The sequence below is a fragment of the Scaptodrosophila lebanonensis genome, unplaced genomic scaffold (assembly GCF_003285725.1).
Source record: "Scaptodrosophila lebanonensis strain 11010-0011.00,11010-0021.00 unplaced genomic scaffold, SlebRS2 tig00000101-arrow-pilon, whole genome shotgun sequence".
NCBI classification, from domain to species: domain Eukaryota; kingdom Metazoa; phylum Arthropoda; class Insecta; order Diptera; family Drosophilidae; genus Scaptodrosophila; species Scaptodrosophila lebanonensis.
The window spans coordinates 2388155-2404293 of record NW_022060569.1 but is presented as its reverse complement, the minus strand read 5'-3'; the positions used below and the strand labels follow the sequence as shown (position 1 = coordinate 2404293).

Genomic DNA, 16139 nt, shown 5'->3' with positions numbered 1-16139 from the left:
CTTGCTTCTGAATTGACCGATCATGATAAAACTTAACATACGGACACATAATCACTAACTGGATGTATATGCTGTTGGTTTATATTATTATATTTGTATTTTTATATTTAAGTTGTCATATATGAATTGTAAAATGAAATTGTTAATTTAAGCTTAAGTAATTGAATCAATGTTGTCATAACTTGCGCCACTCTACAAATGAGTGGTTTAATGTAAAACGGCATTAATCCAGCTGTCAACCTAAGCAATCGCGCCTTTATGTTGCCGAAAATAAACATTGTCTCTCTTCTCTTGTGACCACCGAACACAGCGGACGTTTTTTTTCTTCACCAAGTGCAACAGCCAACTACTTTTGTCTACTTTTCCGCAGTTCCATTTGTATGCAAGTTATTTAACGTAAATTGATAGCTGCATTTATTTCGTTTTGTTTACAAAAATTACATGGCGCCCGAGCAGGGACTTCGGGAAAGTTTGGTTTCGGTTTAAATACAATGTTTTGATATAATTTAAACATATTTTCGCGACAATTAGTTGGCTGCTCGCCTTGGTTATTGGCTTGTGAACGCCGCTGGATCTGGAATGGATATAAGGAAAGTCGATGAATCTTCATCTGATGACCAGGTAACCGTGTCATAGCCTATGCATACGGACATATATGTGCATTGTTAGAACTGCTCAAGATACACATATGTATGCACATTAAGCTGCTGCTAATTACATACATACAGTTCTCAGCACATACAATAAATTTTCGCATATAGTGGCGCATGCATCTGGTTTGGCACAGGAAATATTTGTGTCAAGTGTAAAGCGGCAATTTTTAAGCAATTATTAATTGTGATTAAAAATCGGGAATTGAAAATTGCTCGTTCCTAAGTTCGTTGACCGACCAGTTTATGCTCATGATTCTTTGCTGACCGCGGTATCGAGTTTTCGTTCGTACAGCCTACGCTTACAGCAACGGCTTATGCTAGGGTGCGCGCCAGTACACACTTAGACCGCTCATTTCGTGCCCTTTGCCCTCTTGTCGTTTTATCTTCACACTTAAACGCTGAGTGCAGTGATTCTCTTCGTTAGTGGTTTTTTCTGCAACAATTCGGCTTGCGTAAGAGTAATGTAATTGCTTCCCTTGCTTGCATTGCTTAAATTGGCCATCGCTTATCGCGTAGGATATGTAAGCCGACTCTCTTTTGAAAACTCTCTTCGACGAACTAGATAATAAACTCAGTTGACAGCTGAAACTTGTTCGAGCTGCATTTGCTTTTATATATGCACAGTGGGCTGTGTCATTAGAAAACTCGTAACATAATTATTTAAACTTTAAATAATTACTTCGCAAATATGTCGACCAACAAAGTAGACGACACTTTGTCAACTTCTGGCTGCCTTAGTGACCAACTTACCAAGTTGTTCTCGAAATTAGAGAAGGTAGAAGAGGATATTCTTCGTTTAAAAGAAGCTTTCGGGAAAAAAACTACTCCACCAAATCCGATCGAAATACAGTGCCGATTATAAATCCTAAATTCGTATATATCAAGGGCCATGGATCTTCAGTCAGATATTGACTCCATTGATCCAGATAATAAAAATCGAGCTTCATTGGAGGAAACTTGTATTAGTGCCAAAGCGCTATATTTATCTGCATTAAATGCACCGCCGGCAGTTGACACATTGCCTCCTGCTGCGCCGACGAAGCCTTAGGCACAGTTAAAGCTTTACAAATTACCGGTGAGAACTATTCAAAGGCCTTAGAAAGTCTAGAGCGCGTATATGACAACAAATGCATAATATTTTTTGACACATTAGCACAGTTGTTTGACGTTCCGTCTATGAGCAAGCCCTCAGCTTCGGCTTTGAGGTCAACCATAGACACCGTATCAGCTATTTTCGAGTCACTCCTGTCTTTGGGGAATGAAAAACAAATTGTCAATGCACTGTTGATACACATCGTCTTGTCGAAAGTAGACAGTTATACAAAGGCTAGATACGAAGAGCAGCTCGACTATGATAGTTTACCACTGTGGTCGGAGTGTGTCACTGTACTGAACAGGTGATACCAACACTTGTCTGCTGATCGTCGGTTTCATGCTCCAAAAGCGAACAAAAATGTTCTTTTTGTGAAGCCGATCACCATATCTCTAAGTGTCGAGGTTTCAGTGCGACTCCTGTTTTAGAGAGCTTTGCTTTTCAAAAAAGCAACCAATTATGCATTAACTGCTTGATGCCAGGGCATAGGGTGTCTGCCTGTACATCGTCAAAGTGTAGGGTTTGCGCTCGTCTGCATAACACTTTGCTTCATAGGTATTCAGACCCTGCTCAAATGCATAATGCTGCTTCTAATCGAGAGCAGCAGCCGGAGGCTCTCAATAACTTGTCCGTTGTTGAAGCTTCTTCGCATCCTGCACACGTTAATCACGCTTTATCTGAAATCGAGCACGTCATTCTTGTAACAGCACTAGTGCATATCCGTGACCGCTTTGGTGAAATTCACGTCGGTAGAGCTTTGTTAGACTCAGGCTCACAGGTGAATTTCATGACAGAAGACTTTGCCCAATCTCGGCGTATTTCGAGACAAAAGAAGTGTCTTACTGTCTTACTGTCATCCGTTGCTAAATCCAGTCTGGTGGCGAAAAGCGAAGTCACCGCAACAGTTTTTTCAAGAGTCAACTCTTACCAGTTCAATGCTGATTTTTGGGTGCTTAGTTCAATTTCTAAAAAGCAGCCCGAGCCCGAGATTTGTCAAGCAATCAGTGAAAAATCCCATCCAAAATCGAACTAGCCGACCCCGAGTTTTACAAGCCCCAAAGAATTGACTTGTTCGTTGGCGCTGACTCATTCTTCGACCTGTTATGTTCTGGTCAAATGAAACTTGCAGACGGTGCGCCATTATTGCAGAAAACCCTGTTTGGATGGGTAGTATCTGGGAGATGCAAGAACTTCAATACGCGAAGTCCGTCATGTTGTGCAGTTTCATATTCTGTTGAAGACACTAAGCTTGAGGCTCTAGTGGAGCGTTTCTGGGAATTAGAAGAAATTACCAACGTTCGAAAATCCACAAAATTCTCTTCTGAGCAAATTGCATGTGAAGAAGATTTCGTCAAGCATGTACACACGTTGCCATCAGGTCGTTTAGAAGTCAGTTTGCCATTTAAGACCGATCCTCAGGTCTTAGGCTCATCATTTGACATTGCCAAACGACGATTTCTATGGCTAGAACGCAGAGTTATAAAATCCCCCTCGCTCCAAAAGATGTATGTCGATTTTATGAACGAGCTTGGCCATATGACTGCCATAGGAACAACAAGAGAGAACGCTACAGTCGAGCAAGCCCGACAGTGTAATACCCTGTACCCAGGTAAACTTTCGTCACTGAGTTATATGCGCCCAAAGCAGCAGCAAGAAGAGGAAGAAGAAGAGCGAACTTGTTGCTGCAGTTTGTGGGGGTTGTACTGGCGAGAATTTGTTTCGCTAATAACTTTTCTCAGAATTGACCGAATTGGATAAAATTTTATACAACAGTAGACAATTATATATAAATTATGTGTGCAAAGTTTGGTTTAGGTAGCATTTGAAATGTGGACGCTATTGACGAAATTCTGTAGCGGGGGAAGGGGGGGGAAATTAAAAAAAAAAAAATAAACTCGTCCTTACTCGGACCTAGGAGAATCTGGATGCCAACTTTGGTTATTCTAGCTTTTATAGTTTCTGAGATCCTCGCGTTCATCAAGACGGACGGACAGACGGACAGACGGACGGACAGACGGACGGACATGTCTAGATCGATTTCTCTCGTCATGCTGATCAAGAATATATATACTTTATGGGGTCGGAGATGCTTCCTTCTGTATGTTACATACTTTGCACAAACCTAATATACCCTTTTTACCCTACGGGTACAGGGTATAAAAAAACACGCACGCTCGATGTTAAACGGGCAAATGTCCGATTTGGTACATCAGCAACGCAATTCGGAAACACCACACGACGAATCCATGCAAAAAACAATGGCAAAAATGCTATTACGACAAGCTTTCGACGGAAAACTTGGAATTCGACGGATCATCTGCGCTAGCCTGGAAGCACTTCATACACCAATTTGAAACTTCAAGCAGGAACTGTGGATTTCCTGACGAATAAGTCGTACATCGATTATCCAAGGCGCTCAGAAACAGGCTGATCTTATTCAAGACATTTCATTCTTCCAAAAGGTGTCAGCAATTAATAACCCGGTAACATTGTATGCAGAGCAACAAAAAGCGAACAAAATTGTTGATACGGCCGGCAACCCAAAGCCAAAGGCTAGAGCAACTTGTTCTATTTGCTACAAGGATTAACACGACCTCATTAAATGCAACGTTTTTCTCAACTCTACTGTAAAGAAACGCTGGTATTTCGCAAACCGCCATAAAGCGTGATATTGGTGTTTGAAATTTCATAAATGTCAATGCAATCTAAGAGAGGCTTGCAAAATTGATAATTGCGAGAAATTTCACAACAAGCTGCTACACAAACAGGCAAGTGAGGCGACGGTAATGGCAAAAATATTCCAAACAGATAATTTCCTTTTTATATGAAGAAAGTACATCCACTATCATGGATATGAGTCTGGCTCATGAAATTGATTCAAAAGGAATCAATGAGCCCCGATTGCTTTAGCTGGACAGGAGGATTATATAGATTCGAGTCAACAGCAGAGCGAGCAAATATCAAGCTAAGTGATACAAGAGGCACAATACACGATTTAAATTATGTATGGCTAATAAACGATTTAAAGCTTCCTTCACAACAAATCAACTACGAAAATCTGTCTAATTCTTTGCCACGTAACTTCGTCGACATTAAAAAGTTACAAAATCAAGCACTATTGCTGCTAACAGGACAACGTCACGTAAACTAGATCACCACATGAGCTGTCATCAATGGAGATGAAATACGACCGATGTTATCCAAAACCAAACTAGGTTGAGTAACACATGGTTCAGTGGAAGTTGTAGTGGCTGATTTTCTACAAGGTTGATTTTATCCAAACTCTTAATTTTTGCCAGATTGAGAGATAAGAGCAACGTTGGTTCTGTGCTCTTAGGTAACCTTGACTTAAGCTCACTTGCTTGGCAGATGGTCATACAATCATACAGTTATCTGAACGAAAGCTAGCGCGCTTATCTTTTAAGCTATGCACATACGTATGTAATGTATTGGCACTGTACATGAGTTCGATTTTGGCACTCTCCATTTATAGTATGCAGCAATAGGTAGGCATTGCTAAAGAGAAGCTTGAGCTTATCGGACGTGCCTATTTACTTTTTGAAACAACAATAAATTATTGTGAGTTAAATTACATGTGCTCTGATTAAAATAGCACAAGTCGCAAACAAATTTACAAGAATTGGGATAATAAAATCAGTGAAGTGTATTTGGTGTCTGACAAGGTATATTATTACTGCTAAATTTGGACACTAAAGGAAACATGTTTATAGAAATTGGTCTTGCCGGTAATATCCAATAACTTGAAATTGGTGATATTCCTTGAAAAAGTGCTAGACACGGTTCGGAAAGCACAACAACCTAAAAGCTACTATTGCTAATTAAATGTGGAATATAATTTGTGAACCACGCAATATCCACAAGCTTTCTACGACCAGTCCTAATTCGACTGGGAGGCGCTCGGATCTTCCCAGACAGCATTCAGTAAATGCCATTTGCCCAGTCAACGATGTTTCGTATTTCAATGGAATGGCCAGGGATGAAATGGACAATTAAAGCTTAAAGTAGCATATTACGTCACCCGTCGACGACCACTTGCCGTCCCAGTCGCAGCTCAACACCCAGCTTTAATCTTCGTTGGCGCGATTTCAATTCCATTATGAGGATTATATAGATCTTCAATTCGCCAGGATATTCGTATAGATATATTTATGCTGCATCTATATATATAACAGTTTGTCCTGAATGACTGACTGACTGATTGGTGATCAACGCACAGCCCAAACGGTAAAGGCTAAGAAGCTGAAATTTGGACTCAAGTATCCTATCATAGTCTAGGTGCGCACTAAGGATTTTGGAAAATTCGAGCTCCAAAGGGGGAAAAAAAGAGCTCCAAAGTTTGTTTGAAAAATCCGCATTTTTTAGCCGATCGACATAAAACTTGGTTTCTGAAATCAATAAAAGAATACAAAGAAAACTGCATACTCTGTTTTTTAAATTTTTTGTTGGAGCTTGAATTATTCACGGAGGGCCATTTGCATTTAAATTTGCTTTAAGCGCCTCCCAAGAGCGGCAACAGCCACCCTATCGCCGCACGTATATCCATAAACTGCACGAAGATTGAGTCTTGTTCGGGCGATGTGTTCCCCTGAAAAAAAGGATTTCCACTTGAATTCAGAAATTATAAAAATGTACTTACATTTTGTTTCGATGCTCCGTATTATACATTTTAAATGACAGTTTTGTTACCACTCACATTTTCGCTAACAAACAAACCTGCCGACTCGGCGACACACAAATTTCTATAAGTTTGTTTGTTGTTTTGAAAGCTATGTTCAAAGTTCTAGTGTTTAAAGTCGCCATTTAGTAATTTCAGTTTATTTATAAAAACTAAACTAAGTCGAGCAAGCCCGACAGTGTAATACCCTGTACCCAGGTAAACTTCCGTCACTGAGTTATATGCGCCCATTGTGGGGGTTGTACTGGCGAGAATTTGTTTCGCTAATAACTTTTCTTAGAATTGACCGAATTGAATAATTATATATAAATTATGTGTGCAAAGTTTGGTTTAGGTAGTATTTGAAATGTAGACGCTATTGACGAAATTCTGTAGCGGGGGAAGGGGGGGAAAATTCCAAAAAATAAAATAAACTCGTCCTTACTCGGACCTAGGAGAATCTGGATGCCAACTTTGGTTATTCTAGCTTTTATAGTTTCTGAGATCCTCGCGTTCATCAAGACGGACGGACAGACGGACGGACATGTCTAGATCGATTTCTCTCGTCATGCTGATCAAGAATATATATACTTTATGGGGTCGGAGATGCTTCCTTCTGTATGTTACATACTTTGCACAAACCTAATATACCCTTTTTACCCTACGGGTACAGGGTATAAAAATTCCACCGGGACCACACTATTTCATACCGCATCAGTGTGTCCTGAGGCCTGATAGTAGTTCCACCAAACTGAGAGTTGTTTTTGACGATTCGTCCAAACAACTTCTGGCAATTCATTAAATGATATTCTTATGGTGGGACCGACTATACAGAGGGAATTATTTTTGTCGCTCATTCGATTTCGTTTAAATCGCTTTGCCATTACGGTAGTTATAACCAAAATGTATAGGCAAGTGAGCATATCCGAAAAAGACCATTGGTTCCAACTTATTGTTTGGCGTGAAAGCCCGTCTGATGAGCTTCAAGTCTTTCGGTTGAACACGGTCACCTACGGCACAGCTTCTGCACCATTTCGGTGCTTGCAGGAGCTAGGAGTTCGTCATAAAGACATTCTCCCAATAGGTGCCGAAGTTGTTTGCAACGACTTCTATGTCGACGATATGCTCACTGGAGCCGACGATTCAGACACGGTAAAGACGATTTGCACTCAGGTGTCTCAAATTTTAGAATCATGCGGTTTTCAGTTAGCAAAATGGTACACAAACCATCCAAACGTTACAGATGCTAACGAATCTGAAAAGTCGCTGAACTTCAATGATACCGATTCAACTAAGATCTTGGGTATGAGGTGGACGCCAAATACAGATCAGTTTCGATACCATTTGGATGACAGTTTCGCTGATCTAAGTCGTAGGACTTAACGCAACATTATGTCATTGACAGCACGTATGTTTGATCCCCTTTTCCTTTTATGTCCAATAAGCATAAAGGCGAAAATTATTCTGCAAGAGCTTTGGCGCAGTAAGCTTGATTGGGATGAGGCAGTCCCAATGGAATTGGCTACCAAATGGGAAGCGTTTCAGCAAAATCTTTTGCTACTGCATGAGGTCTCCATCCCTCGATATTCTTTCGTCTGTGGCAGCTCAAACATATAAGTGCATGAGTTCGCTGATGCGTCAAGTCACTCATATGGATGTTGCCTCTATATTCGTGCCAACCACAATGACAACTTTTCCTGCCGTTTGCTTACAGCAAAGGCAAAGGTTGCACCGTTAAAAAGAAAATCCATACCCAGGCTCAAATTGTGCGCAGCTGACCCAACTATGGTCTCAAGTTAAAGAAATGCTTGCCAAATGCAGAATCGAGAGTGTGTATTTTTGGATCGACTCTGAAATCACGCTACATTGGATAAATTCGTCTCCTTCCTTACAACGTTTGTGGCAAATCGTGTAGCTGGAATTCAAAAAATGTCTGAAAATGTTCTATGGCGTCATGTTCCTTCTCTTTCGAATCCCGCAGAAATTGCGTCGCGTGGTTCTGATATACGAGAACTGGTTAATTCAATTTGGCTTGAAGGGCCTAAGTTTTTGTATTAAGATGAGTCAGTTTGGCCTCAAATTGCAAATTTTTCATTATCTCAGGAAATTAAAAATAGAGAGACGAAAAAATCTGCTCAAGTCTTCTTAGCTTCCAGCCAGGATGACTTAGCTGAGAAACGCAGTACTTTGGAACTAAGCGTTAAGGAGTTAAACTTAGCAATGCTTAAATTATTCGAGCTGGTGCAGCGCTCTGAATTTTCAGAAGTGTTTGCAAAATTAAAAAAGGGTCAGCAGTATTCAGACTGGTAGAAATTTTTTGCTTATTCGGGTCGAAGGTAGACTGCTAAACGCCCCTCTTGACTATGAAACAAAGCACCCCATATTGATGCCAAAGTCCTCAGCGTTTGTCGCAATGTACTTGCGAGAGCTACATATAAAAAACTACCACGCTGGCGTTAAAACTATGATAGCTCTATTGCGACAACAAATCTGGCTTATTAATGCCCGAAAAGAATGCACGCAAATTGTTCGAAAGTGCATTCACTGCTATCGTTATAAGCCTAAGCTTCTGAACCAGATTATGGGAAATTTTCCAGCTGCCCGCCTTCTGGCTATGCGACCATTCTTTGTTTGCGGTGTTGACTTGTGCGGTCCCATTAATGTATCCCTCCGTATAAGAGGACGACCTCCAATGTATATAGCAGTGTTTGTGTGCTTTGCTTCAAAAGCCGTTCATATCGTACTCGTAGCTGACCTATCAACTAATTCGTTTATTTTAACCCTAAAAAGCTTCATCGCGAGACGTGGCGTTCCTTAACGCCTATACTCGGACAACGCGACCAACTTCACGGGAACCAACAACCTGCTCAAGGAGCTGCAGGCGGAGTTCAGCAAGCAACAATCCAGCCTGCAGTTGTTTGCAGCCGAGCAAGGGATGGAGTGGTGCTTCATTCCACCTCGAGCGCCTCACTTCGGAGGCCTTTGGGAAGCGTCAGTCAAGTCGGCAAAGCACCTTCTCATACGCCACATCGCAAAAGCGTCATTGGTGGAGAGCGAGGTCAGAGGCCACTTGGCGAACGTAGAGGCAATCTTGAACTCGCGAACGTTGACTCCGTTAAGCGCAGGTCCCAACGACGGCGACGCCCTTACGCCAGGTCATCTGCTAATCGGTCAGCCGCTTCGTTCGCTGCCGCAAGGATCCGAGCCGGATAAGCCAGACAGACCGCTAACGTATACGCGCAGGTGGCAGCTGCTATCACTGCTCAGGCAGCTGTTCTGGCAAGCGTGGTCCAAGGACTATGTACACAGCCTTTAGCTTCGCACCAAGTAGCAGAGTCCGCAACCCAACGTAGACGTCGGCGCCCTGGTAATCGTCCACGAGGACAACACACCACCGCAGCGTTGGATCGGACGGATAACCAGCGCTACAACAGGAGCAGACGGCCAAGTGCGGGTAGCAACCGTAAAAACGGCCAAGGGCGAACTTAAACGGCCCATCCACAAGCTAGCCGTGCTTCCTATATTTTGAAGGTCTAATGCATGGCCCTTCAACGTGGCCGGCATGTTGGTTTATATTATTATATTTGTATTTTTATATTTAAGTTGTCATATATGAATTGTAAAATAAAATTGTTAATTTAAGCTTAAGTAATTGAATCAATGTTGTCATAACTTGCGCCACTCTACAAATGAGTGGTTTAATGTAAAACGGCATTAATCCAGCTGTCAACCTAAGCAATCGCGCCTTTATGTTGCCGAAAATAAACATTGTCTCTCTTCTCTTGTGACCACCGAACACAGCGGACGTTTTTTTTCTTCACCAAGTGCAACAGCCAACTACTTTTGTCTACTTTTCCGCAGTTCCATTTGTATGCAAGTTATTTAACGTAAATTGATATCTGCATTTATTTCGTTTTGTTTACAAAAATTACATATGCCATATTTGAGTTCAAAAAGAATTACAGGAGCTATGAAAAACATGAATGGCGGGGGAGTGGGGGGGTGTATCAGAAAAAAAAAATAAACTTGACCTACCTAGGACTTAGGGGAACCTCGACACCAAGTTTGGTTATTCTAGCTCCTGTACTTCCTGAGATCCTTGCGCTCGTCCATACGGACGGACAGACGGACATGGCTATATCGACTCCGCTTGTCAACCTGATCAAAAATATATATACTTTGTGGGGTCTGCCACGCCTCCTTCTGTGTGTTACATAAATCGCACAATACTAGTAAAGCCTTTCACCCTTTGGGTACAGGCTATAATAAGAATATTAAACAATATGTAGACTTAACTACGTACATTTACCTTAAAATTTATATGAGGAACCCAACTTAACCGAAACTTAAACCTAGTACAAATTTGCTTAGCAAGAGCTAGCATTGGGTTGAGAGGGAGAGTTACTTGTAGAAGAGAAAATATCGTGAGCGAGCTTTAAAAGCTTATCTCTGCTTTGAATAAGCTGCGCACTCGCACCCTCCTTATGCTTCTCATGTATTATTCCTCTACGTCCGAAGACAGCAACGAGAAGTTTCTTGAGCTTTATTGCTTCTTTAAATATATTATAATTCTCCCTAATAGGTTTCTCATTTACATAAATTGGAGCCAGAGAGTAAAAGCCCAGCATGGACCCATGGTGTTCCCCAGAGCTAAGAAGGCATAGGAAACCTCGCCAAGCAAGCGGATGAAGAAGTGCTCTGGAACGAATACAGAATACTACTTAGAGACTTAAAAAAAGAAGCCAAGAAGGCCAAAAGGGATTCTTGAAGATCTCTCTCTTCAATATAGAGAAGATATAAGGAACAGTGAGACTCAGGAAACTGCTCTCAAAAGTAGCCACAGTTCATCAATACCTAGGGCGCACTGTCACAAGCGACGAACGCGAAAGAAAGGCTTAGGATTACAGTCCGCTGACCCAGTAACAAGTGTCGACACTCTAAGCATGCCACTTGACTTGCAGCGCTGACTCAACGACCAATTGAAGTAGCCAACGAAATAGACTTATTGACGATCGATGCATAGGGAAAAGAATAGGAACAACTAAGGGTCGTATGCCACTCCACTTCTCACTTACACTTACACAGCAATTGTTAAGCTGATCTACTTACACAGATTTGACATTAAGCAAATATTGTTAGTACATAAGACGTTATATACATAATTAGTACATAAGCCACATTTTGTTTAAAAAGAAATAAAACATGTCAGGCACAGTTCTGTCGTAAAAGCTAATCAACCAGCTTCATCCATTTACTACACAAAGCAGCTAACCATACAGTGCCAGCTCAAGAAAAAACGGTTCATGGACAGAAGGCAGTAGAAAGGCAGCGGACGCTCTACTTGAGACGCACTTCCCGGGCTGTTTGGATGACACAGGAAGCAACATGGATGACGGGACTAGGATCAAAAGCACACAAACAACGTATTACGCTTGGACTCATTCGAGAGTTGCAAGTCTGCCGAACTAGATGGAATATTCCCAGCTATGCGGTCAGGAAGTGGCCTGGAGTTAATGCCAGCAAGTCCGTGGGATCCTCCGACATAGGGAATATCGGGCGCGAGTTGAGGACGGCCTCAATCTTACACAGCAGCGTGGATAGCTCCTAGAATGTGTACTTAAAGTTTGATGCCGCCTTGTAAAAGAGCGCCTTGACACCAGTTTCCCATAGGCCACCCATATAAGATGCCCCAGGTGGGATGAATGTCCAGGACAGGATCTGAGTCGCATAGGAGGTAGTGATCTGGGCTCTAGTAGCCTCCAGAAAATCGCGCTCCAGAGCATTAGATGCCCCATGAACGTCTTGCCGTTATCTGAGTGGATCCGTTGAGGGCATCGGCGCCGCGCCACGAAACGCGCAAAAGCGACCAGGAACTTCTCCGTAGTGAGATCTGTCGTGGCTTTCAGATGGATTGTTCTGGTGCTGAAGCACAAGAACACGCACACGTAGCCCTTGGTAATGAGACACGCCCGTCCGGTATAATTCTTTACTTCGAACGGACCGGCAAAGTCACTGCCGGTGTGTGTAAAAGGTGGAGAAAAAGTGGATCTTGACGCCGGAAGGCGCCACCATCAGTTGGTCCTGCAGCCGTTTCTTAAAAACGACGCAGGCCTTGCAGGAGCTTATGGTGGCCTTGACTAAGCTCCGGAGCTTAGGAATCCAGTACTTGGACCGCACGAGGCTTACCGTCAGCTGATTCCTGTCATGGAGTAAAACCGATGGGTGAAGCTCACGAGGAGTCGCGAGAATTTGCAGCTGTACGGCAGGATGATGGGATGGCGCTCGTCGTACATTAATGAGTCCGAAGTGGAAAGCCGGCCGCCGAAACTAATGACTCCCTGCCGGTCCATGAATGGATTTAGGCTGAGGATTGTGCTGCTGGATGCCACCTTTCGCCCGTTGGACAGGGCGCGGTACTCTTGGTGGTACTCGGTCCGCTGGATGCAGGCCACCAGTATGCGCTGGGCCTCCATTAGCTCCAGCTGAGTGATCTGCTTGGACTGCGGCGGAGGAAGCTTCCGGCAGCGCCGCACAAACCATTGGATGTACACCAGCGCCCTGAGCGCTCTCCCGAGATCGGAGAACCGCTCGAGGAAATCAGGTGTTTTGGGCAATGTCGCGAGATGTACCCGTATAGTGCGCTGCTCGAGGGTGGTGTCCTGAGGCACCTGTTCAGACACGGGCCAACTCTCCCGTGGCGCCTGGAGCCAGGCCGGTCCGTGCCACCACAGGCTGCTATCCGACAAGTCTTGCGGCGAAACAGCTCGGCTTGCGAGGTCAGCGGGGTTGTGCTCGGAGCGCACGTGCAGCCAATCCTTTACATCTGTGGATTGGGCGATACTGGATACGCGATTCGCCACAAAGGTGGTCCAACTGCACGCTGGCTTGCGCAGCCAGGCCAACACGATGGTGGGGTCAGCCGTTGGATAGCTACTGAGTGGAAGATGTGACAGGATGGCCGCACACATGTCCGCTAGGAGGACTGCGCCACACAGTTCCAGGCGCGGCAGCGACACCGTCTTGACTGGCGCCACCCTGGGCTTGGCGACCAGGAGATGGATTTGCACGTGCCTGTGCGTCTCGACGCGCAAGTAGATGGGCGCCCCGTATGCCTGCTGCGATGTGTCACAAAAGCCGTGGTACTGGAACGTACCTTGCGGGCGGAAATGAACCCACATTGGGACCCGGAACCGGTATCGGGGCCGATACCGAGCTTCATTTTTCAGGAACTGGGCCACCGCGATGGATCTTGAATGGCATAATTTAATAACTTGGGGGTCCTTGAAAAGTAGAGAGGCCATGTATCTCCCGTCCTGCTGCCGGTTGGTGGTCTGGATAAAAACCGTTCGCACACTGTGTCCGATTCTTTCTCGGAGCACACCGGAATATCCTCCACTTCCCAGAATCTGGTGAGCAGCTGATCCAAGGAAGGCTGTACGCCTGCAGAAATGCGCGTTGTGAAAGCGCAGGTGGCCGTCTTCCTTGCCGCCGCCACTGGCCCAGTCAGAATCCATCTAAAAATGGTTTCCGCCTAGCAGAAATCAGGTGTTTTGGGCAATGTCGCGAGATGTACCCGTATAGTGCGCTGCTCGAGGGTGGTGTCCTGAGGCACCTGTTCAGACACGGGCCAACTCTCCCGTGGCGCCTGGAGCCAGGCCGGTCCGTGCCACCACAGGCTGCTATCCGACAAGTCTTGCGGCGAAACAGCTCGGCTTGCGAGGTCAGCGGGGTTGTGCTCGGAGCGCACGTGCAGCCAATCCTTTACATCTGTGGATTGGGCGATACTGGATACGCGATTCGCCACAAAGGTGGTCCAACTGCACGCTGGCTTGCGCAGCCAGGCCAACACGATGGTGGGGTCAGCCGTTGGATAGCTACTGAGTGGAAGATGTGACAGGATGGCCGCACACATGTCCGCTAGGAGGACTGCGCCACACAGTTCCAGGCGCGGCAGCGACACCGTCTTGACTGGCGCCACCCTGGGCTTGGCGACCAGGAGATGGATTTGCACGTGCCTGTGCATCTCGACGCGCAAGTAGATGGGCGCCCCGTATGCCTGCTGCGATGTGTCACAAAAGCCGTGGTACTGGAACGTACCTTGCGGGCGGAAATGAACCCACATTGGGACCCGGAACCGGTATCGGGGCCGATACCGAGCTTCATTTTTCAGGAACTGGGCCACCGCGATGGATCTTGAATGGCATAATTTAATAACTTGGGGGTCCTTGAAAAGTAGAGAGGCCATGTATCTCCCGTCCTGCTGCCGGTTGGTGGTCTGGATAAAAACCGTTCGCACACTGTGTCCGATTCTTTCTCGGAGCACACCGGAATATCCTCCACTTCCCAGAATCTGGTGAGCAGCTGTTCCAAGGAAGGCTGTACGCCTGCAGAAATGCGCGTTGTGAAAGCGCAGGTGGCCGTCTTCCTTGCCGCCGCCACTGGCCCAGTCAGAATCCATCTAAAAATGGTTTCCGCCTAGCAGAATCGCGGGCAGTATGTCCGCGCCGATGAGCAAATCAATTGTAGAGCTTCGGAAATAGTACGGGTCAGCTAAAGGCAGGTCACGACAATCTTTCAAAGCCTCTTTGGGTATTGGAAAGGATGGCACGTTGCCTGCTAGTTGCGGAAGCACATATGCCGCCGTCTCAACTTCGCGCCTCGGCTGTGAGGAAGATGCCAGCTTGACACTGCACACTTTGGTCGCGTGCCCTGAAGTGGTCGAGCTCAGTCCCAATACCTGTGCGCAGTCGTTCCGAAATGAAAGTTCCCTCGGAACTAGAGTCAATGAGAGCACTCGCGGCGTAGACGGTACCCAAATGGAGCACGCCCACTACAGCCGTGCACATTCGACGAAGTGGACTGTATCGTATTGGATTGTGGATGGGGGGAACAGCAGAGAAAGCGCCGATGGATGAGGGGGCCCAAGGTGTAGGAGAGTGTGGTTGCGCCCCTTGCACGTAGCGCAGCTGTACTGGCTCGTGCAAGCATTGAACTGGTGCCCTCGGGCGAAACAATTCATACAAAGCTTCTGCCTTTTGGCTTTCCTTCGAGCAAAGATTACAGGTCTGCGGATGGACGCGGACCTTCGTATCAAAAGAGTTGACCCTTATCGCAGCCGGCTCCTTTTGAGCTGGCTTAGGCAGGCGAGCGCGGCAGCCCAGGTTCGCATCGTTTATCGCTTCCAGCGAAAACGGCTCATGTCACCCCAGGACGAAATATCCGACTTATAATTGACAGATTGTTCCCACAAAGAAAGGGTAGCTGAAAGAAGCCTGGTAGCGCAGAAAAACACCAAAAGGCGATCCCAGCTCTCTGTGCTTATCTTGGCGTTCTCGATAGCCGTTAGGCACCTTTGGATGGTGCTCTGGAGTTCGTTTATGGCAATGCCACACTTCTAATAAATAGGCTGGAGGGTGGCGAGGATCTTCAACTGACTGTTGACCAACAATCGCTTACTCTCGAACCGTTCAGTTAGGTTTTTCCAAACGATGGCAAAACCGTCGTTAGTTAGTGGGGATTTAGACACGATATCGTTTGCTTCGCCGCTGGTTTTTGGAGAGGAGGTGAAACAGTTTTTCAACCTCGTGGGCCAGTGAACACCTCGGTGTCAACTGGCGGAAGGCTGCAGCCCCTGAATTGAAGATCGGAGGCTGGAACAATGGTCTGAACGGACGCCCTGTCAATCTGCTCAGTGAGCAGTGCGGCGCACCGCTGATAG

The 16139-nt window shown here is 45.3% G+C and overlaps 1 pseudogene; it reads right to left on the bottom strand.

Annotated features, from left to right (window-relative positions):
* Positions 1-12154: 12154 nt before the first annotated feature.
* Positions 12155-13560, bottom strand: LOC115628120 (annotated as a pseudogene).
* Positions 13561-16139: the final 2579 nt, after the last annotated feature.